Here is a 24707-nt window from a genome sequence, read left to right on the forward strand (position 1 = left end):
ATATGTTTTCTTTGCATTTAATTTTTGACAGTTTGTTTAATATGTGTCTTGACTTGTTTCTCCTTGGATTTATCCTATATGGGACTCTCTGTGCTTCCTGGACTTGATTAACTATTTCTTTTCCCATATTAGAGAAGTTTTCAACTATAATCTCTTCAAATATTTTCCCATTCCCTTTCTTTTTCTCTTCTTCTTCTGGGAGCCCTATAATTCGAATATTGGTGCATTTAATGTTGTCCCAGAAGTCTCTGAGACTGTCCTAAGTTCTTTTCATTCTTTTTTCTTTATTCTGCTCTGCAGTAGTTATTTCCACTATTTTATCTTCCAGGTCAGTTATCCGTTCTTCTGCCTCAGTTATTCTGCTATTGATCTCTTCTAGAGTATTTTTAATTTCATTTCTTTTGCTGTTCATTGTTGCTTGTTTCCTCTTTAGTTCTTCTAGGTCCTTGTTAAATGTTTCTTGCATTCTCTTTATTCTATTTCCAAGATTTTGGATCATATTTACTATCATTATTCTGAATTCTTTTTCAGGTAAACTGCCTATTTCCTCTTCATTTGTTAGATCTGGTGGGTTTTTATCTTGCTCCTTCATCTGCTGTGTGTTTTTCTGTCTTCTCGTTTTGCTTACCTTACCGTGTTTGGGGTCTCCTTTTTGCAGGCTGCAGGTTCGTAGTTCCCATTGTTTTTGGTGTCTGTCCCCAGTGGCTAAAGTTGGTTCAGTGGGTTGTGTAGGCTTCCTGGTGGAGGGGACTAATGCCTGTGCTCCGGCTGATGAGGCTGGATTTTGTCTTTCTGCTGGGCAAGTCCATGTCTGGTGGTGTGTTTTGGGGTGTCTGTGGCCTTATTATGATTTTAGGCAGCCTCTCTGCTAATGGGTGGGGTTGTGTTCCTGTCTTGCTAGTTGTTTGGCATAGGTGTCCAGCACTCTGGCTTGCTGGTTATTGAGTGAAGCTGGGTGTTGGTGTTGAGATGGAGATCTCTGTGAGATTTTTGCCGTTTGGTATTACGTGGAGCTGCGAGGTCTCTTGTGGACCATTGTCCTGAAGTTGGCTCTCCCACCTCAGAGGCACAGCATTGACTCCTGGCTGCAGTACCAAGAGCCTTTCATCCACATGGCTCAGAATAAAAGGGAGAAAAAGTAGAAAGAAAGAAAAAGAAAGAAAGAAAGAAAGAAAGAAAGAAAGAAAGAAAGAAAGAAAGAAAGAAAGAAAGGATAAAGTAAAGTAAGGTAAAATAAAATAAAGTTATTAAAATAGAAAAGTAATTATTAAGAAAAAAATTTTTTAATGTAAAAAACTAAAACGAACTTACAGAACCCTAGGACAAATGGTGAAAGCAAAGCTATGCAGACAAAATCTCACACAGAAGCATACACACACAGACTCACAAAAAGAGGAAAAGGGGAAAAAATAATAAATATTGCTCCCAAAGTCCACCTCTTCAATTTGGGATGATTTGTTGCCTATTCATGTATTCCACAGATGCAGGGTACATCAAGTTGATTGTGGAGCTTTAATCCGCTGCTTCTAAGGCTGCTGGGAGAGATTTCCCTTTCTCTTCTTTGTTCACAGAGCTCCCGGGGCTCAGCTTTGGATTTGGCCCTGCCTCTGCGCGTAGGTCGCCTGAGGGCATCCGTTCTTCACTCAGACAGGACGGGGTTAAAGGAGCCGCTGATGTGGGGGCTCTGGCTCACTCAGGCCGAGGGGAGGGAGGGGCATGGAGTTCGGGGTGAGCCTGCGGCGGCAGAGGCCAGTGGGACGTTGCAGAAGCCTCAGGCGCACCGTCCGTTCTCCCAGGGAAGTTGTCCGTGGATCCCGGGACCCTGGCAGTGGCGGGCAGCAGAAGGTCCCGGGAGGGGAGGTGTGGATAGTGACCTGTGCTCGCACACAGGCTTCTTGGTGGCAGCAGCAGCAGCCTTAGCGTCTCATGCCCGTCTCTGGTGTCCACGCTGTTAGTCATGCCTCACGCCAGTCTCTGGAGCTCCTTTAAGCAGGGCTCTTAATCCCCTCTCCTCCCGCACCAGGAAACAAAGAGGGAAGAAAAAGTCTCTTGCCTCTTCGGCAGGTCCAGACTTTTTCCCGGGCTCCCTTCCGGCTAGCCGTGGCACACTCACCCCCTGCAGGCTGTGGTCATGCCGCCAACCCCAGTCCTCTCCCGGCATCCGACCGAAGCCCGAGCCTTAGCTCTCAGCGCCCCTCCCCCAAAGTTCTTTGTTTATAACTGTGGTTTTGAGATATAATTCACACATCATAAATTCACCTATTTAAAGTGTGCAATTCAATGACTTTTAGTATACTCACAGCTGGGCATCCATCACTGCAATTAATTTTAGGACATTTGCATTAACTCAAAATGAAACCCTGTTCCCCTCAGTCCTCACCTCTCATTTACAACCCCTGCCCGGTCATAGGCAATTATTAATCTACTTCCTGTCTCTATAAATTTGCCAATTTTGGAGATTTCACATAAGTGGAATCACACAATATGTGGTCCTTCGTGTGTGGCTTCTTTCACTTAGCATAATGTTTTCAAGATTTGTCCTTATTCATCAGTACTTCATTTCTTTTTATGCCAAATAATCTGTTGTGTGGATATAACACATTTTATTTATCTATTCATCAGCTAATGGGTATTTGAGTTATTTGCACTTTTCAGCTGTTATGAATAATGCTGCTATAAAAATTAATGTACAAGTTTTTGTGTGGACATATTTTTCATTTCTTTTGTGTATAGACAGAAGAGTGGAATTGCTGGGTCTTGTAGTAACTTTGTGTTTAATCATTTGAGAAATTACCAGACTGTTTTCTAAAGCAGCTGCATCCTTTTATAATTCCCACCAGCAGTGTATGAGTCTACCAGTGTGGCAGACCCTTCAAATTTTAAACAGTTACTATATGACCCAGTAATTCCACTTCTAAATGTATATGCAACAGAAATGAAAACATACATTCACACAAGAGGCTGTGAATGAATATTAATAGAAAATTATTTATTATAGCCAGAAAGCCAGTCCCAAAAGTCACTTATTGTATGATTCCATTTACATGGTTGTCAAGACTAGGCAAATTTATAGAGACAGAAAGTGGATTAGTGGTTGTCAGAGGCTGAGAGGTGGGCACAAGTAGGGAATTAGAGGGAGGGACTCCTAATGGGTACAAGGTTTATTTTGGGGATGATGAAAATGTTCTAAAATTAGAGTGTGGCGATTGTTGTACAACTTTGTAAATATACTAAAACTCTTTGAACCGTATATTTTAAATGGGTAAACTTTATGGTATGTCAATTATGTATCATTAAAACTGTTTAAAAAAGAGAGAGGGATACAGAATTAAGCCTCGTTACTCTATGTCTCCAGTGTTCCTTCTCCCTAGACACGTATTGGGATTTAGTGTCTCTCTCTCTCTGTCTCTCATACACACAAACACACACACACATACATTATGATTGTTTCTTTTCTCTTCATCTATCAAAAGCATCAATAATTTGGAAATTCTGTTCCCAGTAAGGAGATATTATCAAACTCATTGAAATCTCAAGCAGACAGGCAGAGGAAGTTGATCATTAGGACTTTGGTTTCCAGGAGAATAGGGCATGTGGAACTCACATGGGCTTTCTTTCTTCCCATTGTAAATGTATCAAGAGGTGGGTAAAATGTAAGGCTTAAAAAAAAACATGTTTAAGATCCTAGTTCTAGAAGTAGAAAGGAAACTCAGAGCTAGAGTGGAAAACTAGAGCAGATGCTCTAGGACATAGGGTTGGGTATGGGTCCATCTAAGCAAAGACTTCAAGGAGGGAGAGAGCCACATTGTCTAGTAAGGGGAGACACATCCCCCTAAACACAAGGCAATGGAGGGCTGCCATCTCAGTGATGGGAAGTGAAAACCTCTGCCCAGTGGGCCAGGGATATCACTAAAATGCTTGGTTCTGATGAGGCATCTGAGTGGGAAAATAGCACAATGCCAAAGGAAAAGGCTAGGACTAAGTAAGAGTGATAGGCTGAACTCTTAAAGAATATGTCTTCCTTCCAGCACACAGGAAACAAGCGGAAGTCTCCACAGATACCAAAATTTGACATCATTAAGTCTACATTCTCAGATATAGAGTTTATTACAATAAAACTAGAAATGCAATGCAGTAACCAAAGAGAGAAAAATATTTAGAACTGAATAACACTGAAAATGCTACTATGTCAGAGCATATGGGGTGCAACTAAAGTTGTATTTATAAGAGATGCATAGCAAAAATAGAAAGGTGGAAAATTACCAGGCCAAGATTTAACTGAGAAAATCAGAAAAAGAACAACTGAGCAAATCTAGGAAAAGTGGGAGGAAGGAAATATGAAAGATTATTGCTGAAAACCTCACTGAGCCAAACTCTAGCAAGATGGGACTTACAAAGGGGAAAGTCACAAACAAACAATAGTAGAAAGGAAAAGCAAATATAACTACTGACGGAGGTTTTTAAAATACAATCAGTTTTCCAGTCCAAGATGATGTTGGCCTAAAACAATAGAACAGCTAGTTTATTTTATCAGCAAAATGGGTTTATTTGGGAACAGTAAAGAATTGCAATTTAGAATATGCAATCAATGACAAATCCTAGGCAAGTTTAGAGAATGAAGGAGAGGAACGTTCATTTATAGAGGAGAATGGGGAGTTGTGAGTGCTGTTGTAATGAGAGAGTCCATTGGACGAAACTGAGAGTTTGAAGTATAGTGGCTTTTCCTTGTCTGAGTTGTGACAGTGTCTCATTGGCTGGGCTGTTTCCAGGCAAGGAGAAAACCTACCTTCCTTCCTTCTGCTGGGTAATACAGCAGTAACTTCCTTTCTGTTGGAGATATGAGGTTCATCTCTTAATATTGGGTCTGCAGTTGATATGAAGTAGTAGGGCATGAGAGCTCCTCCTTCTCACCTCCCAACTCCATTTTAAATGAGGTTTCTGATTATTAATTTTCACAATAGCAACATAGGAAACTCCTGAACCCACCTCCTCTGGTATCAAATCTACAGTTACACATGAAACAATTTCCTCTGAAAGAAATCCAGAAACTAGCTGACCAACTCTTACACAATGGGAAAATGAGGGGAAAGAAAACAAAACAAAATTCATTGAAATGGAGCACACTCTCAACTACTGGGAGCCAATGAGAAAAAGAGATTGCTACTTGGACAACCACAAAAGTTTGCCAACCAAGAGGAGGATTGGGATGAATGATAAGATTAATGTTCTACACAAGGTAACTCCATCTAGACTAACCGATGTAGCTATTTTAGCTAATGCACAGAAGCCAATACAGAGAATAGAGAAAAAAGAAGAAACAGAGAAATATGTTTCAAATTAAAAAAACAAGAAAAACTCCAGAAATAAACCTTAATGAAATAGAGATAAATGATTTATCTGATAAAAATTCCAAAATAATGGTCTTAAAGATGCTTACTGAGGTCAGAAGACCAATGCATGAACAAAATAAGAATTTCAACAAAAAAATAGAAAATATAAGAAAGTATCAAACACAAATCACAGAACTGAATAATACAGTAACTGAACTGAAAAATTCAATTAGAGATGTTCAATGGCAGACTAAATCATGCAGAAGAAACAATCAGCAAACTCAAAGACAAGGCGATGGAATTCATCCAATCATGAGAGCAAAAAGAAAAAAAATAATTCAAGAATGAAGATAGCTTAAGGGACTTAAGGGACATCATTTTCTATACCAATGTATTCATTATAGGAATCTCAGAAGAAGAGAGAAAGAGAGAGGCAGAAAGTTTATTTAAAGAAATAGAGGCTGAAAACTTCCTTAACTTTGGGAAAGAAACAGACACCCAGATCTAGGAAGCACATAGTCAATAGTTAAAGACAAGGAGAGACTCTTAAAAGCAGCATAGAAAAACAACTTATTACATTCAAGGGAACCCCATAAGACAATCAGAAGATTTTTCAGCAGAACTTTACAGGCCAGAAGGGAGTGGCATGACATATTCAAAGTGCTGAAAGAGGAAAAAAAATACTGCTGACCAAGAATACTCTATCCAGAAAAGTTGTTCTTCAGAATTGGAGGAGAGATAAGAATTTTCCAGACAAACAAAAGCAGAAAAAGTTAATCACCACAGGACTGACCTTACAAAGAATGTTAAAGGGATTTAATCTAGCTGTAATAAAAGCATGCTAATTAGTAACAGGAAAACGCAAGAAAGTATAAACCTTACTGATAAAGGTAAATATATAGTTAAATTCAGAATGGTGGTGGGTATAGTAGGACAGTTAAAAGGTGAAATTAATAAAAATAAATATAACTACAATAATTTATTAATGGATATACAAATTAAAAAGATGTAAATAGTAACATCAAAAATGTAAAACATGTTGGGAGAGAATAAAAATTGATGCCTTTAGTATGTGTTTGAACTTAAATTGTTGTCAGCTTAAAATAGACTATTATTAACTATAAGATGTTTTATATAAGCCCTGTGGCAACCACAGGAAAACACACATAGTAGCTACACAAAAGATAAAGTTATCTAACATAACCACTACAGAAAATCATTAAATCACAAAGGAAGAGACAAACAGAAGAAAGGAACAAAGGAATTACAAAGCAGCCATAAAACAATGAACAAATGTCAATAATAAGTCCATACTTATCAATAATTACTTTACATGTAATGGACTATATTCTCTAATCAAAAGACCTAGGGTGGTTGAATGAACAAAAAAACCAAGACCCAACTATATGCTGCCTACAAGAGACTCATTTAAGCTTTAAGACTACCCAGGCAGAAATTGAAGGGATGGAAAAGATATTCCATGAAAATGGAAACCTGAGGAAGGAAGGCATAGCTTGCCTGCCTTCTATGTATACTTATATCAGACAAAATAGACTTTAAACCAAGGACTTTAATAAGAGACAGAAAAGGTAATTGCATGATGATAAAGGGGTCAGGTCAATAAAATGATATAACATTTGTAAATATATAGGCATCTACCATAAGAGCACCTCAATATATAAAGCAAATATTAACAGACCTGAAAGGAGAAACAGATAGCAATACAATAATATTAGGAGACTTCAATACACCATTTTCAAGATTAGATAGATCATCCAGACATAAAATCAATAGACATTGGAGTTAAACTACACGTTAGACCAGATGAACTTAACTTTTACAGAACATTCCATCCGATATCAGCAGAATACACATTATTAGCAAGTGCATATTCAACATTCTCCAGAATAGAGTATATGTTAGGCCACAAAACAAGTCTTTATAAATTTAAGAAAATTGAAATCGTATCAGGCGTCCTTTCTGACCACAATGCTATAAAACTAAAATTCAATTCAAGAAGACCATAAAATTTACAAATATGTAGAGATTAAACAACAAGTTATTGAATAACCAATGGATCAAAGAAGAAACCAGAAGATAAATTAAGAAGAAAACAAAACCAAAACTTCATGTGAATAAAAATAGAGATACAACATACCATAACTTAAGTGATGCAGCAAAAGCAGTTATATGAAGGAATTGCATAGGAATAAACACCTACATTAAGAAAAATGAAAGCTCAAATAAACCAGACATACCTCAAGGTATAGAAAAAGAACAAACTAAGCCCAATGTTAGAAGAATGTAGGAAATACCAAAGATTGGAGCAGATACTCATGGTCATGGGTTGGAAGACTTAATATTGATAAGGTGTCCATACCAAACAAAGCAATCTACAGATTGAATACAATCTCTATCAAAATTCTAGTGACATTTTTCACAGAAACATGAAAAATAGTCTTAAAATTTGTAGGAAACACAGAAGATTCAGAATTGCAAAAGCAATCTTGAGAAAGAAGAACAAAGCTGGAGACACCACATTTCCTGATTTCAAGTTATATTACAAAGCTATAGTAATCAAAACAGTATGACAGTGACATAAAAACAGACACATAGATCAATGGAACAAAATAGAGCCCAGAAAATATATCCTTGCTTATATGGTCAATTAATTTTTGACACAGGAGCCAAAGATATATAATGGGAAAAGGACAGTCTCTTTAATAACTCATGCTTGCAAAACTGGACAGCCACAAGCAGAAGAATAAAACTAGACCCCTTATCTTATACCTTACACAAAAATAAACTTGAAATCATAAAACTGAAACCATAAAACTCCGAGGAGAAAACATAGTGGGGTTAGCTCCTTGACATCCAATCTTGGCAATTAGTTTTTTGGACTTGACACCAAAAACAACAAAAGCAAAATGAATAAGTGAGATACATCAAACTAAAAAGCATCTGACAGGAAAAAAAAAATCAACAAAATGAAAAGGCAACCTTTGAAATTGGAGAAAATATTTCCAAACCATCTATTTGATAAGGGGTTAATATGCAAAATGTATAAAAAACTCATAAAACTCAATACCAAAATAAAAATAATCCAATTTAAAAGTGGTCAGAAGTACTGAATAGACATTTTTCCAAAGAAAACTTACAAATGGCCAACTGGTAAAGGAAAAGGTGCTCAACATCACTGATCATCAGAGAAACGTAAATCAAAACCACATTGAGATATTACCTCACATCTGTTAGAATGGCTATCATCAAAAAGACAAGAGATAACAAGTGTTGGCAAGGAGGTGGAAAAAAGGGATTCCTTTTTCACTGTTGGTTGGGAAGTAAACTGGGGTAGCCACTGTGGAAAACAGTATGCCGGGGGTGGGGTCCTCAAAAAATTAAAGATATAACTACCATAAGATCCAGCAATTCTACTTCTGGATATTTATACAAAGGAAGCAAAATCACTATCTCAAAGAGATATCAGCACCTCCATGTTAACTGTAGCATTATTCACAAGAGCCAAGACATGGAAACAACCTAAGTGTCCATCCATGGAAGAATGGATAAAGAAAATGTGGTATGTGTATACAATAGAACATTATTTAGCTATGAGAAAGAAGGAAATCCTGCCATGTGTGAACCTGGAGGGCATTGTGTTTAATAAAATAAACCAGACAGAGAAAGACAAATACTGAAAATTGTATGATCTCACTTATATGTGGAATCTAAAAAGAATGGACTCTTAGAAACAGAGAACAGATTGGTGGTTGCCAGACGCAGGGTGGGGAGGATGGGGGAAATGGGTGAAGGTAGTCAAAAGATACAAACTTCCATCATTATTTATGAAAAGATAAATAAGTTCTGGGGACATAACATACAGTACAATGACTATGGTTAACGATATTGTATTGTATATTTGAAAATTGCTAAGACAGTAGATCTTAAAATTTCTCATCACAAGAAAGAAATTTAAGTATGTGAGATGCTATATGTAAACTAAACTTATTGTGGTAATCACTTTGCAATGTATATATATATCAAATTGTTAGTTTGTACACCTTAAACTAACATAATACTTTATGTCAATTATATCTCAATAAAACTGGAAAAAATTGTACTCATTATTATTAGTATATTTTAAATTTCATAAATAAAAACTTTGTAGAAAAAATAAATAAAATACAATCTATCTTGAAAATGGACAAAATCAAACACATTTCTTGAAAAAAATCAAATTCTCAATATTGACTTACAAATGAACAGATGCCTGAGGACCTAAAAATCTGTGAATAAAAAAATTACTTAAAATTTCTAATTTTACCTAATTATATAAAACAATTGCTGATTCAAAGTTCAGACTCCAAATTGCTTTTATTTGCCTAACTTTTACAAATTGTTCTTTTGTCATTTTCAAAACAAATTGTTTCCACCAAATCTGTACTTCATGAGTACTGCATGGATCTAATCCTCTCATTTAATTTATTTTCTCTTTTACCACATTTCTTATGATAGACAGTAATTATTTTATACTACTAGATTTCATAGAAGATCTTAATAATTATCCATACAGAAGCACACCCTTTCCCTAGCATCCTTACTTGGTACATGTGGTTTGGTAGCACAAGCTACTTACTTCAGCTTATGTTACTTTAGCTTTCTCTCTCATTCTCTCTCTCTCTCTGTCTCTCTCTCTTTCATGTAGAAAATGATGCAACCACATACATTAAAATGACCATATAGGCCACTTTGCCTTGGAGTGTCCCAGTTTATACCTCTTGTCCCTGGTTAATTCAGAGCCCCACTGCCACCCCACACACTATCAAAAGTGACACCCTCTGGTAAACGAGATGGATGCCTGCCAGTTTGAGAATCTTTCTCCCTAATCACGAGGTGAGTGCTGCCTCAGGCAGACCCACAGCTGTCATCTCTGCGTTGGAGCTATGTGCAGGCAGGTAACAGCCTGTACACAGATTGCATCTAGTGGTTTAACAGGAGAATCCACCCATCCTGAAACTGCCTTTGAAACGGTAGTGTGGGATGTGCATTTGCCAACTGCTGGTCAAGGAAATACACTTATAAACTCATCTGGCAGGCTGAAAAATCCCACTGTCCATTTGTTCTAGAGCCTCTGCATTTGAGGTAACATTGCTCTCTGGAGGAATGAGATTCATTCATTTGGTGGAGTGGCGTCTGTGTATCTTTCATGGGTATTGGGTTCTAATCAGGAAGTGGGGCAAAAATAGTCTGCAGCCAAAATTCTTGCTCAGGGTGACTTTTCAGAATGGGGACTGACACCCAATGGTCTTGTGCAGGTGCTTCTCCCTACAGGGATGAGTGGTCCCTCTTCTTTACTAGAGGGTCTCTTGTAATATATGGTCAAAATAGGCATTTTTCGGCCAAGGAATCTCATTCAGAGTTGTGAGATGCTCCCGTTATGAAAAATTAGTTTTGAGGAGTTCTGTTGGTGAGGGGGTTAAAGGAACATGTTTAAACTCCTACATTTTCACTCCCTCTGTGGCTCTCCCACTTACTCATGGGATCTGTGGCTTCAGTGAGGACTTTGTTTGTGGGGGGATACAAACATAATACTTAAAAAAAATTGAAGTATAGTTGATTTACAACATCATGTCACATTCAGGTGTACAGCATTCATTTATACGTATATACCTATATTCTTTTTCAGATTTTTTCCATTATACAATAGGTTATTACAAAATGTTGAGTATAGTTCACTGTGCTATACAGTAGGTCCTTGTTGGTTATCTATTTTATATATAGTAGTGTGTATATGTTAATCCCAAACTCCTAATTTATCCCTCCTCTCCTTCCCCGCCCCCCACATTGAGGACTTTTTTAAAACAACAAGAACCCTATGTATGTGATCCTATAACAGTGTCAGGAAGAGGTACCCAGCGCTTCATGTAAGCCCTGTCAGATTTCCCTGAAGATTTGTCTGCTCTCCTCATTCACAGAGAGCTTTAAGGAAGGATTTAGGTCAAATTGCTGCTTCTTTTTAAAACTCTTTCTGAAAATTTTCCTTACTACAAAAGTAATGTAAAAAAATTGTAATCAGTCCGACAATACAGACAGCTATAAAAAAAAGTGGAATATTTCCCCTACTCTTCTCCAGGAAATGAGATCAATGTCTTTATCTTTATTTGTACAAACATATCATATATAGAATGTATCTTCCTATCCCATTCAGTACTTTATAAATTTTTATTTTTAATTATAGTAAAATACATATAACATAAAAATTTTAAATGTAGAGTTCAGTAGTGTTAAGTACATTCACACTGTTTTACGACCATCACCACCATCCATCTCCAGAACCTTTTCATCTTGTAAAACTGAAACTCTGTCTCCATTAAATACTAACTCACCATTACCGCCCCACAGTCCCTAGAAACCACCATTCTACTTTCTGTCCCTAGGAATTTGACTACTCTAGGGACCTCATATTAGTGGAATCATATAGTATTTGTCTTTTTCTTACTGGCTTATTTCCTTTAGTATAATTTCCTCAAGGTTCATCTATGTTGTAACATTTCTTTTTAAGGCTGAATAGTATTCCATTGCATGCATACACCACATTTTGTTCATCCACCCATCCATTGATGGACACTTGGGTTGTTTCCACCTTGAACAGTATTTCTGGAAGAAAACTTCTACCCAGTCCGTTTAACTCAGGAAATGAAGAACATATTCTCTGTATATTCATGAATTTATTTATCCATATATGCATTCCTTTACTAAGTTCTTAGAGTCTGCCAGGCAATCCCATCAGGTGCTGGTTACACAGGCCGAGATAAAATGGAAATGAGATTGCTTTCATGGAGCACAGGATTGAATGGCTCAGACAGAAAACAAAGGAAATGAATAAAATTGTTAAACAGGTTATGAAAAAAACAAGCCAAGTCAATGATAGAGACCAAGGGAGGGGCCGACTATAAAGGTCAGGATGGCATGTATGAGAAATTGATGGTTAAGCTGAGACCGCTGGGATTCAGAGCCAGACCTGCAAATGAGTGAACTGGGGTAAAAGGAGGCTTATCATTAGAAAGTGCCCCATAGCAGAAAAGAGTTTGGTGTGAGATGGCACAGTGAGGAGGCAGCTAGGGCAGGTATACGGTGAGCTGGAGGGAAGGTGGCAGGAGATGAGAATGGAGAGAACTGGATGAGCCCAGGTGTGATTTTGGAATTTATGTTCAAACGGAAACCTTTGAAGGTTTTAAGCCAGGATGTGGCATGACCACAATTACATAAAAAATATTGTAAAGTGGCCACTTGCGGGAGAAGAATAGTTTAAAGGGGAACAGGACGGGAAGTAGGAAGGCCATGAAGGTGGCTGCTGCAGTAGTTCAAGCATGAGATAAAGGAAGCTAGACCTGGGGTGGCAGTTGTGGGATTAGGGAAACATGATGACTTTGACATATATTTTGGAGTTAAATCAATGGGGATCACAGGTGGATTAGATGTAGGAGATGAGAGAGAAAAGAATGAAGATAATGCTTTTCTTTTCAGTTTCTTTGATCCTGAAAGCTTGGTCAGTATCCCTGAGTCTAGTGTGCTTGGTAGACCCAGACTACTCAGTGCATTTGACAATGTGGTTTTTTTTTTATGGAACGGAGCCCTCCTCTTGCTGCCGCTTTCAACAGCTGCAGAATGCAGGCCTGCTTCAGCACCTTTAATTTCCCCTAACCTGCTCTCTTGTTTAAGCAGCTGTCACTGGGCTGGTGGGCTCAGTGGCAGCTCTTCTTGACCAGAAAAAATCTGCTTTGATAAGAGCATGTGGACAACAGCCAAGAAGTGTGGGGACCTTGCACTTGTATTTCTTCCCTTTTCTCTAAGCTATATCACAAACTATCTATTATCCACATGAAATATTTTTTCAAATGTTTTAAGTCATAAGATATGAAGAGAGAGAAACAAAGTAAAAACTAGAGAAGTAAAAGAAACGTTCTAGTCCTTGCTACAGCTATATTTCTTTTGGGGGCCCTAATTCCTTATCTTGAAAATAGAAGATTTTATTCAATTTTCCAAGTCCCTTTTAGCCCCACCAATCTTGGACTTCTTACAGTAATTATCTACTTTTGGGGGCAATAAAGTAACATCAGTTTTTCAAAACACGAATAACACCCCTTTACCAGCAAAAATCTGAAACTGAAATTAAATATCTTTGCATGTATGGAACTTAATAATGAGTATAGAAATATCACAGTAGTTATAAGGCATTTCTTTTCTTTTCAAAATTGAAACATAGAAGTTCAACTCCTGGATACAATGGGATAGTTTGGAGTACACCAGTGTTCTTGCTAAGAACCACTGAAAAACCAGATAAAATGTAAGTCTGTTGAATGCATGGGAGAGTCAGGAAGGCACCTCAAGTGAACCATATTCTAGGGCAAAAATCCTGGCCAGAAGACAAATGCAGTTAAGTAAGGCAATTTTCCACTGCTTGTTACCCTGGAGCATCTTCCAACTCCTGGTATGGCATGGGAGAAACCAGCAGAGAGTTTAGAAATCTCACAGACTTGAGACATGAGCATTGGACGTCAGGACTGTGAAGGCAGTCGAGGTTTGAGGAGGCAGCAGTGTGGGAAGGCACAGTGTATGGTGAAGTACAGCGTTTCCTAAACTGTTAAACTGCACGGGAAGAAGACTAAGATAAATAGCAGGAAGCTGCTGAGAAGTAAAACAGAGGGCACATAGCAGGGTTCGTCGATACAACCCAACTCCATCCGATGGTCTTGAGTCAGATACCTATGTGACATCTCCCAGGCAGCATGCTTCATAAATGTAAATTGTTTACACAGGCAGGCAATTGTAATCCACAGACATCTTGCTCAAAGTGGTCCATCCACAGGGATTTTCCTCCATACAAATATTATCTTCCTCCACTTATGATGGGGTTACGTCCTGATAGACCCATTGTAAGTTGAAAATATCATAAGTGGAAGATGCATTTAATACTCCTAACCTACCGAGCAACCAAGCTTAGCCTCATCTACCTTCAATGTGCTCAGAACACATTAGCCTACTATTGGGCAAAATCATCCACCACAAAGCCTATTTAATAACAAAGTGTTGAATAGCTCATGTGATTTATTGAACACTGTACTGAAAGTGAAAAACAGTGGAAGTCTGGGTACAGAATGGTTGCGAGTGGATTCATTGTTTCCGCTTGTGATCGCGTGGCTGACTGGGAGCTGTGCTGGCTGTCACCGCTCAGCATCACTGGAGAGTATTTTCCTGCATATCGCTAGTCCTGGAAAAGATAAAAATTCATAATTCAAAATAAGCTTTCTAATGAATGCATATCACTTGTAAAGCTGAAAAATTGTAGTTGGAGACATTATAAGTCAGGGACTGTCTGGAGAGTGTTTACCTGAAAGTCCAGAGTTTTGCTTTATTATCTTTCCTCTAGGAACACACTTCCACCCACAGTAACTGAAAGAAAAATGCATCACATGTCAACTGTTTTGACTCCTTTCTTGCTGGTGTTTAACTGAGAAAACTCAAAACCAGACCGCTTGGGTTCTAAACTAGAATTTGGGCTGAATCTATCTGTACTTTTGAAAAGTACAGAAAAGTACTACTTTTGAAAAAAATTGAAGTAATAATAGTATTTTTAAAATAAACTTTTAATTTTAGAATAGTTTTAGATTTACAGAACAATTTTGAGGATAGTACAGAGGGTTCCAGTATGCCCTATACTCAAGTGTCTGCTTTTATTAACATCTCACATTATTATGGTACATTTGTCACAATACTCAAACCAATATTGATATATTATTATTTACCCAAGTCCGTACATTTTTCCAATTCTATTTGTTTATACCAAATGTTCTTTATCTGTTCCAGGATCCCATCCAAGTTACCACCTTACATTTGGTCAGCATATTTTCTTAGGCTCCTATAGGCTGTGGCAGTTTCTCAGGCTTTCAACTTGTTTTTTTATGACTTAACAGTTTTGAAGAGTAGTGATCAGGTATTTGGGGGAATATCCCTCAATTTCGACTTGTCTGATCATTTTTTCATAATTAGACTTGAATTATGGTTTTGGGGATAGAAAACCACAGAGGAAAAGAGATAGTCTCATCACATCACACCAAGGATACATACTATCAACATGACATGTCATCTCTTTGATGTTAATCTTTTACATTAAAAAAAAATTGAAGTATAGTTGATTTACAATGTTGTGCTAGATTCTGGTGTACAGCACAGTGATTCAGTTACACACACACATATATATATATATATATATATATATATATATTCTTTTTCATTATAGGTTACTACAAGACATTGAGTATAGTTCCCTGTGTTATACAGTTGTTTATTTTATATATAACAGTTTGTATCTGCTAATCCCAAACTCCTAAATTATCCCTCTACTAGTATATTTTACTATTAGTAAAATAATAGTATTTTAATGATTGAATTGTTAAGAGAGTTAAATGAGTTTTGCTATGCTTGGCACACAGTAAGCTCTCAACTGATATTATCCTTATGATTGGCTTATCTGAATTAATAAAGATAACAAATAGAACGGGCATAAACAGGCTTGGCAAAAACACAGCTGACTCATGGTAAGGGCTAAAATGAGGGCTTATGGGGTGTTGATGTGGAAATGTGGCCAGACTGTGAACGCTCTTAGAATAGTTCTTTACAGATATAAGTTGTATGTGTTCATACATGATCTCCGGTGACATATGTGTTCTCTATTCCCCAGCCAGATGTTTGAAAGGCAGCTGGCATATCCTGGAAATATCATCCTAGGACCATCAGGGCTTTTAGTGTGACTTTGTCTTTACTGCCAACTCATCTGGTGTCATCAGCTGGCAGGAGGTTCTCTCTGTGACTATGGCTCTCCCTGGCATCCATTATACCTCTGCACTGATATTCTTCACACTAAGCAAACCATTTAGCTGCTTAAATCCATGTGTGTGTGTGAGCCCAACAATTTGGATGCATGTCAACATCCCAGATGGTTAGAACACAAGTGTGTGGTCATTTTGGAGCATCAGTGTAGTTTATCTCCAAGACTGGTTGACTGGAAGGTAATCGAGAGCATGTCTATTGTAGATGTTTCATTTTCTTTCTTTGCATTATACATGTAAAACATGAGTGTTGTAAAATAAAATCAAATAATAAAGAAGGGCATAAAGAAGAAAGTTAAAATTACCTTTAATTCTACCAGCGAATATGCTTTTTGAAAATGTGATCCATTTTGGCTTTTAAATTGTATTTGGAACTATAGTGTTTTATTTTTGTTTTTCCAAATCATGGCAGATGATCAATGAAATATTAGCCCCAAATCCAATAGAGATTTTAATAGTTAAATTTATGTATCCTATTTGCAACACACTTCATCTGAGGCCAATCAAATATTGCAAGGTGCTTTTGGTAACATTAAATGGCAGGTTATAAGAAATTTGTTCCAAGGTATGCTTGCTCATATTTTCTGAGAGGAATTCTAGCACCTGTAGCAATGTTGATACAACAGAATTTTATTTTTTGTCCCAGTCAGAGTTGAAAGGTAGATAAGCTGTGTGACTACAACTCACATTATCTAACGGGTTTGGCACAGCAGTGGTTATAAGACAGTAGTAAGCATCTATTTTCTTTTTCTGTAGTCTCATCAGGTTATCTATTCCTTTTCTGTATGTTCCAAATACTAACCAGAGGATAGTCTTCAAGGGAAAACTTGGAACCATGACCACTTTTTTAAAAAAAAGAAGAGAAGAAGGTATAATTCTGGGCATTCCTTTAGTGTTTCATCTTTTAACATGAACCTTGCTGCCTTTTACAAGGGATATTTGCTCTTTGACCAAACTGTGGCTTTTTGCAAATCTTAAGCTGAATTACAGAAACACTGGTTAAGAGGTCAGTTGATGCTGTACTGTTTCTTTCCCCAGATACTTGGTCCCCTTACAAAGCATAAATTCTGAATAAATTGTAATGCTGGAAGCTCACAGACCTGAGATTGGGAGTAAAATCGAGAGAGGTCATTTAAGTCACTTACTTTACCTCCTGGAATGTCTAAGTTCTGGGCTTTTATAGCAGTCTAAAATAAACCAGAAAACTTCTGGATTCCATTTCCTGCCTTGCATCCACCATTTCATGGCTGGCTGTCCTTCCCTTCGCTGTGGGAGGATATTTCTCTTCCTATTCCAAACAGGTTCCAGCAGTTGAGTGCTGTATCCCATCTCTTTTTGCAGACATTGCTGTGTCAGTACCTCCTCTGCTTCATAGAAAGAGGACCCACCATAGTGACAAACAGACACGAGGGAAGAAATCCCCCTGTGAGTACAAGCCTCTCCATGGAGAACAACTGAGCTCCCTTTTTCCCTTTATAAACCTTCTTCAAAAGAAGCCAACCTGCTTCACTTTCTTCTTTCATTTTTATCATTTATTTCTAGCTCTGATACAAGGCTTCCATCCCCACCATTTCACTAAAACTAGAAGTTTAGATTCAAGAAGATGTCCAAAGGCCTATTTTATTTTCTGCTTAATCTACACACACACACGCACACACACACAATCTTACACATTTGCATTACTTGACATCCTAAGTTAATTGCTGATGCTGATGATTCTAGAATAGGAAACTCCAAACTATATTTTTATTTTGAGCCCTAGCCCAATATCCATTTTATTGGTGGATCTGAGCATCTTCATTTAAATGAGTCTAAAATTTAAGTTATCTCCTCTCTTCCAAGCCCACTAGATCTGTTCCTTCTGGAACCCATGTTGGCGAGTGGTGTCACATCTCACCTGATATCTAAGGATCATCCTGGATGCTACCTGCTCCTGGTTTCCCCCTTCCATCAATTGTCCAACCCTCAAGTTCTACCTCGTAAATCATTACCTTAGTTCATGCCTCCACCCATGTTTAGAAACCATTTACAATAACTGTGAAATACAACACACAAGAAAATAGCATAAAACTCAAATATACAGTATATTTTTAAAAAGCCATGTAACCAGTATTTGGGTCAAGGAAAAGAACATTCTAGAATTCCAGAAGCCCCTGAATTGTCTCTTTGGGATAACATCCACGTCCTCCTTCCTACTTCCTTGTGGGGTAACCACTAAGCTCATGTTAGGGGAAACACTCTTTGCTTTTCTCCCCAGTTTTATCACCAATACCTACATCTCTAAGCTGTGGAGTGTGACTTGCCTGTGGGTGAGCTGTGTGTACCCTTCTATTCTGTGATTTTTATTTTATTTTACTTTTTCATTTACCAATATGAGTTTGAGGATCATCCATGTTGTTGGTCATGTTCAGTGCTGTGCAGTGCTCCACGACATACATATGGAGCACTTTCCCCCGTTGTTCACTTGGTGGACACTTGGAGGGTCCTAGTTTTGAGCTGATCATAGTGACCTCCCTGCAGACACACTCCGTGCCCCTCCCTTGGTGTGCATGCCCAAGGGTCCCAGGGTATCTTCCTTGGGGTGGGGTGGATACTGGTCCCAATTAAGCAGCTCATCATTACCTGGAGTGGAAGTATGACATGAATTTGGAAGTGATTTTGCAAGAGCTGATCAATTTCTCTCTTTTTCCAAATGACTTCCTTCCTTTTGCCTTTCATACCAAGGAATTTTCAAGAAGCAGATCTGCTGATGCCCCTCTTCTACTTAGCATTTTTCCATGGCTCCTCTTGGTCTTAGAAAACCTCTAAATTCTCTAACGATGACATTGTGATCAGACCTCTGCCCACCTCTCCAGACTCAAGTTCTGCCACTTGCACACCTCGACTCTATCAATCACCCACACAGAAGTGCTTGCAGCTACTGAAACACAACAGTTCTCATCAAGATCTGGCACTTTAGATGTAGCTTTTCATGTAAGTCAAATCCTTTAGGAGATCATTTCCTCATCCCCAGCCTAAGTTCAGTTCACGTCCCCAGCATTCTGAAATCACTCTGGTTGTACATTTATCATGACAGCTATCAGGCTATGTTAGAATTGTCTATTTACATTTTATTTATTCATATCCTGCCTTCTTATGCAAAGGGGTTGTATAGATAAAATACAATAGAAATAGAGCTGTAAGTAGATAAAAATCAGAATAAAGAAAAGTGTAGCTAGATTATATGATAAAGAGGGGAACCCTGGAAATTAGATATGCAGGCTATGAGATTTCATGTGGTAATTAAAATTGGGCCCCAGGTAGACACTGAGAATCAGAGACCACAAAGAAGTTGGGTTTATTCTCCAGCAAACAGTAAGGGTAGGGGCTGTATATTTCACTTCTGCATCCCCAGGGCCTGGGACCTCCTTGGTACAGGTGGATGTTGGAGTAGGTGCTCAAGATATTAGTCACCTTTAGGAATTGCCACCTCACTCATGCACTTTAGAATGAAAATGGTACATATGTTAGACTCACTGAATCATTTGGAGGGATGACTGTTATCTGCAAGCTGTAGTCACTGACTCAGCTGTCTACAGGGACAATCTGTCAACAGAAATTAGTAAGACTGATCAGGGATAGGAGGTATGAGGCACTGGCAGGCCTCTGGTGACAAGGAGAGTCCATGCCTTCTGTGAATGGGAAGCACAGAGTTGTAAAATTATACAGCTTGCCAAGAGAAAAAAGATGTTGGGATATTTTAAATATGAGATTTTTCTGGCTCTTAAAAGTTGGCAACTAATTTTGTAACTCATGTATTTTAAAAATAGAGGGCTTCCCTGGTGGCGCAGTGGTTGAGAGTCCGCCTGCTGATGCAGAGGACACGGGTTCGTGCCCCGGTCTGGGAAGACCCCGCATGCCGCGGAGCGGCTGGGCCCGTGAGCCATGGCCGCTGAGCCTGCTCGTCCGGAGCCTGTGCTCCACAACGGGAGAGGCCACAACAGTGAGAGGCCCGCATACTGCAAAAAAATAAAAATAAAAATAAAAATAAAAAATAATAATAAATACTATAGAGATTCTTACTGAATGGGCTAAACCAATCTCAACAATTTGCATCCTGGAGTTGACTGGAAGTGAAAACAATAATGGAGGGTCTTTCAAATGAAATAAACATAAAGAAAAATAAAAGTTGGACAAAATAACTTAAAATTTTTTTTTTCTATTTTTATTTATTTATTTACTTTTTGGCCACACTGTGTGGCTTGTGGTATCTTAGTTCCTCAACTAGGGAATGAACCCGTGGCCCCTGCAGTGGAAGTGCAGAGTCTTAACCACTAGACTGCCAGGGAATTCCCAAAGTAACTTTTTAAATTTAACTCTTCACATTTTCCAGTTTCTCTGAATTTTTTAAAACATACTTAGCAGAAGAACACTCAGGGTTTAGGAAATTGTGGCATAATAAGAAATACATATTTGGTTGTTACCTCTGCTTCCTGGCACATGGTTCCTAAAACCCTTGGACTCTCCAGAGTGATGAGTGTCTTATTTGTTAATGAGGAGACTGGTGGCTGGGGACCTCAAGATAGCTTTAAAAATGAGAGGGCTCTTCTCCAGAAAGATCAAGCCTTGATTAGTGGGTTGGAACTTTCAGTCCTAATCCCTGGCCTCCCTCCAGAGAAAGTAAAGAAGGTGGAGATTGAGTTAATCATCAATGGCCAATGACTTAACAAATCATGCCTATGTAATGAAACCTCCATTAAACCCCCTATATGATGGAGTTGGGGGAGCTCCTGGGTTGGTGAAAGTGTGGAAGTGCTGGGAGGGTGGTACACCCAGAGAGGGTATAGGAGCTCTGCCTCCCTTCCCCCATACCTTGTCACACACATCTCTTCACCCGGCTATTCCTGAGTTGTACGCTTTCTAATAGACTATTTTCCTGAGTTCTGTGAACCACTCTAGCCAATCACCAAACCTGAAGGGAGAGCAGTTTTGGGAACGCCTGACATTGCAGTCAAGTTGGACAGAAGTGTGCGTACATGGGGGTATCCAATACTTGTGACAGGCATCTGAAGTGAGGACAGTCCTGTAGGACTGAGTGGGCTCTTACACCTGTGGGATCTAGGCTAAGTCTGGGTAGTTAGTATCAGAATTCAATTGAATTTTACCACACCCAGTGGGGGACTGGAGACTAAAAACTGATTGTTGGTGTGAAAAAAACCTCACACATTTGGTGTCAGATGTGGTGTGAGCAAAAACAGTCTGATGAAGTATTGGAAGCTATCTATTAATAACTCTTCTCAGTGACCCAGAAGGATCAGCAGCTAGAAAATAATTCATTTTGAGACCAACATGGGGTCATAAACTAAGTTCATTTGTGACCACTGCACGAGAGGCTGCCATCCACATAGGCTGAACATCAGTGATAAGGATTTTACATTCACTTCCTGGAAACTGAACCCCCTTCTTTCAAACCACCCACTACGTCCTGTTCACATTATATGGACCAGCAGAACTTAGCTTCCTGTTTATTGGCCCTTTAAACTTGACTTGGGAATTTTTACCTTTAACCAGTAAGAGAATTTCTGATTTCTCTTGGGAAAACGCACTAAGATGGAGAACATCAATATTCCTTTTTATTATGCAGGCCAAGATGCTAAATTCTTTTTAATCAACACTTTCCCATTTCCTAATTTCTCCATAGTGGTCTTATGCCTGAGAGTAATGTAAAGGTTTCGCAGAACGCTTATTGATTATTGAGTAAACCAGACAATTGTCATCCAGTAGGCTTATTTAAATATTGTTTTTTGGTTCAATTGTTATAACATGATTCTTAAATGTCCAAATTCTAGGAAAATGAAGCTTGAGGAAAAGGAGGATATGTTTTACACAATAGCTCATTTAAATGTAGAGCAAAATAAGTTCAGAGGGTAAAATGGGAAGTGAAACATTTCTTTAGAATGTAAAGGGAAATGCCAGGTCAAGAGACAGCACTAACAAGGCAGATTATTTTTGCACACACCATCTGAAGTCTTCACACCACCACTGGCTCTTGCGGTGGGAACTTCACCTCCCCACCCCTGCCCTGCCCTTACCCCTCCCTCCTCAGTGTCATGAGTTGTAATGAGGGGCCTTATGATCGAGCTCAGCTTTCAAATGGATTGATCCTCTCTTTTGCCCATCATGCTTCATCCCTGTTTGCTTTTATCACTGATAGCTGTCCAAAGATCCAATGTCTAAGGATCCTTTACCTCCCCCTCCCTAACGCCCTTGCAAGAGCCAATGTGACCCTATGGTACATCCTCCTCTCTCATCACACCGTGTGCTGGACCCTGTGCCCTCAAGCTCTCCTTTGACCTTTGCTCTCACCTTTGGACATCTGCCCATCTTCCAGGTACACCATCCTCACTACAGACATCTCAAGATGATGCTGGTTTTTTCCTCATGTACTGCCTCCCTTAAGACCAGGAAGTAGAGTTGATTCCTCTTCCTTCTTATTGCTTCTCCCAAACTTTCCTTTCCCTCCTTCCTAACCAAAACTCCTTGATTCTTAAGGATGTACTCCATCTGTCTCTGCCACCCTCTAATATTGCTTACTGCCACTATCTCCCTAGTCATTGAAGACATGAGACCCAGCCACAGCTTTGTACCTTACTGTATTCCAGTGACCATTCACAGTAGGGTCACCAACCTTATGGGTGACTAAGGTGGTCATATATCTCGGTTTCTCTGGAACAGCCTCAATTTAGACCTACTGTTCTTGAATAATTAGTATTGACACCTCTCAAGAGTTTCCTCAAAAGTGTTTTGTTTGGACGATAAATAGATCATCTTCTGGATGGCCCATACATCACCATATATCACCCTTCTGTTACTTTTTCACCTTCATCTACTTTCTCCTCTCCCTCACTTCAGCCAGTCAATCCTCCATCATATCCTGAAAGGTATGCTAACCATTATATAAAATCTTAACTCTGAGCATCCCAAAACATGAACAATGACTCCTATTTTTTTAGTTGCAAAACAGTTGACCTCCACCAAGACTATCCATTCAATGATCTCTTCACCTCCCTCCATGAGTTTTTATTACAATCAACTCTCTTGATATCCTGTCCCTCATTACAGTTACCTGCCAAAACCCTAATCTGCTTCAACTTAAATATCATTCTTCTTCCCATCTGTGTCCAAGCAGACCTTGATGTAAAAACTGTTATTCAACTGGACTTACTGGTTTCATTTTAAATCATGGCTACAGACCCCAAATAGACATTAATCCTATGAATCAATCTTATTTAGTTTCTTTCATCAGCAGTTTACCAGTGTGCAGGCAACTGGCTTGAAAACAGATCAGTAGAATTTATCCCATCTGAACAACAGAAAAAAAAATAATTTGAGAAAAAAAGAACAGAGCCTCAATGACCTGTAGGACTACATAACAAAGATCCAACATTCATATTATTGGAGTCTAAGAAGGAGAGGAGAGCATGAAAGTGAAAGGATACTCTAAGAAATAGTGGCTTAAAACACCCAACATTTGGCAAAAGACACAAACCTATAGATTCATGAAGCTGAACAAATCCTAAATAGGATAAGCACAAAGAAGCCCATGCCAAGGCACATCATAATTAAACTTCTAAAATCTAAACACACACACACACACAGAAAAATGACACATTCCCTATAGGGTAACACTGATTCAAATGACAGTGGGTTTCTCATCAGAAACCATGGAGGCCAGAAGGATGAGCCACAATATTTTTCAAGGGTTGAAAGAAAAGAACTGTCAACTGTGAAGTCTAAATCCAACAAAACTATCCTTTAGGAATGAAGAGAAAAATAAAGACCTTTTCCTAATCATAAAACAGACCTGAAAGAATTTGTCTCTAGAGGACACACCCTGAAAATTTCTTCAAACAGAAAGGAGACGCTGAAAGAAAGAGTCTTGGAGCATCAGGATGATGGAAGGAAAAGTGGAAAGAGCAGAAATATGGGCACACAAACTAGACTGTACTTTTGCTCATGAGTTTTTCCCCTTCTTTTCTATATAATTCAACATTCATTTATGATGAATCTTGCCAAACTAAGAGTAGAAGGGAACTTCCTTAACTTGATAAAGTGTGTCTATCAGAAATCTCTAGGAAATATACTTAAGGGTGAAATACCAACAACAGTCCCTTTAAAATCATAAATAAGACAAGAATGTCCATTATCATTGCTTTTATTTGTTATGGTCCTGGAGGTTCTATTCAGTTCATTAAGACAGGAAGAATAGATCAGAATATAGGATTGGAAAGAAAAAAATATAAAACTCTCACTTTTCATGGCTGATGTGATTACAAATGAACTGAAGAGAGTCTATCTGGAGACACATTTTTATAACTTTTATAAGACGGCTCAGCAAGGATGCTAGATACAAATGAATACCCAGAAATCATCTACCTTTAATATTCAGCTACAAATGATTATAAAATATACTTAAAAATGTCATTTAGTGTGACAATGAAAAATAAAT

Source organism: Globicephala melas, chromosome 6 (assembly GCF_963455315.2).
Source record: "Globicephala melas chromosome 6, mGloMel1.2, whole genome shotgun sequence".
Classification (NCBI taxonomy): domain Eukaryota; kingdom Metazoa; phylum Chordata; class Mammalia; order Artiodactyla; family Delphinidae; genus Globicephala; species Globicephala melas.